This window comes from Heterodontus francisci, unplaced genomic scaffold (genome assembly GCF_036365525.1).
Source record: "Heterodontus francisci isolate sHetFra1 unplaced genomic scaffold, sHetFra1.hap1 HAP1_SCAFFOLD_88, whole genome shotgun sequence".
In the NCBI taxonomy this organism is placed as follows: Eukaryota; Metazoa; Chordata; class Chondrichthyes; order Heterodontiformes; family Heterodontidae; genus Heterodontus; species Heterodontus francisci.
The window spans coordinates 5,254,329-5,258,760 of NW_027142063.1; positions in this window are offsets into that span (position 1 = coordinate 5,254,329).

Below are 4,432 nucleotides of genomic sequence, written 5' to 3' on the forward strand. Positions count from 1 at the left end.
GCTCCTGATGCACTGTGAAAAGCCCAAACACACCTGGCAGGATCCAGATACACTGTGAAAAACCCATAAACACCTGGCAGGATCCTGATCCACTGTGAAAGCCCATACACACCTGGCAGGAGACTGATACACTGTGAAAACCCCATACACACCTGGCAGGATCCTGATGCACTGTGAAAACACCAAACACACCTGGCAGGATTCTGATGCACTGTGAAACCCCATACACACCTGGCAGGATCCTGATACATCGTGAAAACCCCATACACACCTGGCAAAATCATGATACACTTTTAAAACCCATACACAACTGGCAAGATCATGATACACTGTGAAAACCCGTACACACCTGGCAGGATCCTGATAAACTATGAAACCCCCATACACACCTGGCAGGATCCTGATGAACTGTGAAAATCCCATACACACCTGGCAGGATCCTGATACACTGTGAAACTCCCATACACATCCGGCAGGATCCTGATTCACTGTGAAACCCCCAAACACACCTGGCAGGATCCTGATCCACTGTGAAACACCCATACACACCTGACAGGATCCTGATAAACTATAAAACCCCCAAACACACCTGGCAGGAACCTGATAAACTGTGAAAATCCCATACATAGCTGACAGGATGCTGATACACTGTGAAACCCCCATACACACCTGGCAGGAACCTGATCCACTGTGAAAACCCCATTCACACCTGGCAGAATCCTGATCCACTGTGAAACCCCATTCACAGCTGCCAGGTTCATGATACACTGTGAAACCCCACTCACACCTGGCAGGATCCGGATCCACTGTGAAACCCCATTCACATCTGGCAGAATCATGATCCACTGTGAAACTACATTCACATCTGGCAGGATCCTGATACATTGTGAAAACCCCATTCACACCTGGCAGGATCCTGATCCACTGTGAAAACCCCATACACACCTGGCAGGATCCTGATGCACTGTGAAAACCCCATACACACCTGGCAGGCTCCTGATGCACTGTGAAAAGCCCAAACACACCTGGCAGGATCCAGATACACTGTGAAAACCCCATAAACACCTGGCAGGATCCTGATCCACTGTGAAAATCCCACACACCTGGCAGGATCCTGATACACTGTGAAAACCCCATGCACACCTGGCAGGATCCTGATAACTGTGAAACCCCATGCACATCTGGCAGGATCCTGATACACTGTGAAACCCCCAAACACACCTGGAAGGATCCTGATACACTGTGAAACCCCATGCGCACCTGGCAGGATCCTGATGCACTGTGAAAACCCCATACACCCCTGGCAGGATCATGATACACTGTGAAACTCCCATCCACATCCGGCAGGATCCTGATTCACTGTGAAACCCCCATACACACCTGGCAGGATCCTGATCCACTACGAAACTCCCATACACACCTGGCAGGATCCTGATAAACTATAAAACCGCCAAACACACCTGGCAGGATCCTGATAAACTGTGAAAATCCCATACATAGCTGGCAGGATCCTGATACACTGCGAAAACCCCATACACACCTGGCAGGATCCTGATAAACTGAGAAACCACATACACATCTGGCAGGATCCTGTTAGACTGTGAAAACCACATACACACCTGGCAGGATCCTGATACACTGTGAAAACCACATACACATCTGGCAGGATCCTGACACACTGTGAAACCCCATACACACCTGGCAGGTTCCTGATCCACTGTGAAACCCCCATACACACCTGGCAGGATCCTGATGGACTATGAAAAACCCATACACACCTGGCAGGATCCTGATAAACAGTGAAACCCCCATACACACCTGGCAGGATCCTGATAAACTGCGAAACCCCCATAGACTCCTGACAGGATCCTGATACACTGTGAAAACGCCAGACATACCTAGCAGGATCCTGATACACAGTGAAACCCCAGTCACATCTGGCGGCATCCTGATACACTGTGAAACCCCACACACATGGCAGGTTCCTGATCCACTGTGAAACCCCCAAACAGACCTGGAAGGATCCTGATACACTGTGAAACCCCATACACACCTGGCAGGATCCTGATGATACACTGTGAAACCCCATACACACCTGGCAGGATCCAGATGCACTGTGAAACCCCCATACACACCTTGAAGGATCCTGATGCACTGTGAAACCCCATGCGCACCTGGCAAGACCCTGATGCACTGTGAAACCCCCATACACACCTGGCAGGATCATGATACACTGTGAAACTCCCATACACATCCGGCAGGATCCTGATTCACTGTGAAACCCCCAAACACACCTGGCAGGATCCTGATCCACTGTGAAACACCCATACACACCTGACAGGATCCTGATAAACTATAAAACCCTCAAACACACCTGGCAGGAACCTGATAAACTGTGAAAATCCCATACATAGCTGGCAGGATGCTGATACACTGTGAAACCCCCATACACACCTGGCAGGAACCTGATCCACTGTGAAAACCCCATTCACACCTGGCAGAATCCTGATCCACTGTGAAACCCCACTCACAGCTGCCATTTCCTGATACACTATGAAACCCCACTCACACCTGGCAGGATCCTGATCCACTGTGAAACCCCATTCACATCTGGCAGAATCATGATCCACTGTGAAACCACATTCACATCTGGCAGGATCCTGATACATTGTGAAAACCTCATTCACACCTGGCAGGATCCTGATATACTGTGAAACCCCACTCACACCTGGTAGGATCCTGATCCACTGTGAAAACCCCATACACACCTGGCAGGATACTGATCCACTGTGAAAACCCCATTCACACCTGGCAGGATCCTGATGCACTGTGAAAACCCCATACACACCTGGCAGGCTCCTGATGCACTGTGAAAAGCCCAAACACACCTGGCAGGATCCAGATACACTGTGAAAACCCCATAAACACCTGGCAGGATCCTGATCCACTGTGAAAGCCCATACACACCTGGCAGGAGACTGATACACTGTGAAAACCCCATGCACACCTGGCAGGATCCTGATACATCGTGAAAACCCCATACACACCTGGCAAAATCATGATACACTTTTAAAACCCATACACAACTTGCAAGATCATGATACACTGTGAAAACCCGTACACACCTGGCAGGATCCTGATAAACTATGAAACCCCCATACACACCTGGCAGGATCCTGATGAACTGTGAAAATCCCATACACACCTTGCAGGATCCTGATACACTGTGAAAACCCCATGCACACCTGGCAGGATCCTGATAACTGTGAAACCCCATGCACATCTGGCAGGATCCTGATACACTGTGAAACCCCCAAACACACCTGGAAGGATCCTGATACACTGTGAAACCCCATGCGCACCTGGCAGGATCCTGATGCACTGTGAAAACCCCATACACACCTGGCAGGATCATGATACACTGTGAAACTCCCATACACATCCGGCAGGATCCTGATTCACTGTGAAAACCCCATGCACACCTGGCAGGATCCTGATCCACTATGAAACACCCATACACACCTGGCAGGATACTGATAAACTATAAAAGCGCCAAACACACCTGGCAGGATCCTGATAAACTGTGAAAATCCCATACATAGCTGGCAGGATCCTGATACACTGTGAAAACCCCATACACACCTGGCAGGATCCTGATAAACTGAGAAACCACATACACATCTGGCAGGATCTTGTTAGACTGTGAAAACCACATACACACCTGGCAGGATCCTGATAAACTGTGAAAACCACATACACATCTGGCAGGATCCTGATACACTGTGAAACCCCATACACACCTGGCAGGTTCCTGATACACTGTGAAGCTCCCATACACATCTGGCAGGATACTGATACTCTGTGAAACCCCCATACACACCTGTCAGGATCCTGACACAATGTGAAAACCCCATACACACCCGACAGGATCCTGATCCCCTGTGAAAACCCACAAACACCTGGCAGGAGCCTGATCCACTGTGAAAACCCCATACACACCTGGCAGGATCCCGATACACCGTGAAAACCCCAGACACACCTGGCACGATCCTGATAAACTGTGAAAACCCCATACACACCTTGCAAGATTCTGATACACTGTGAAAAGCACAGACACACCTGGCAGGATCCTGAAACACTGTGAAAACTCCAGACACACCTGGCAGGATGCTGATACACTGTGAAAACTCCAAACACACCTGGCGGGATCCTGATACACAGAGAAACCCCATTCACATCTGGCAGGATCCTGATACACAGTGAAACCCCATACACACCTGGCAGGATCCTGATCCACAGTGAAAACCCCATACACACCTGGCAGGATCCTGATCCACTGTGAAAACCCCATTCACAACTGGCAGGATCCTGATCCACTGTGAAACCCCATTCACGTCTGGCAGGTTCCTGATACACTGTGAAACCCCACTCA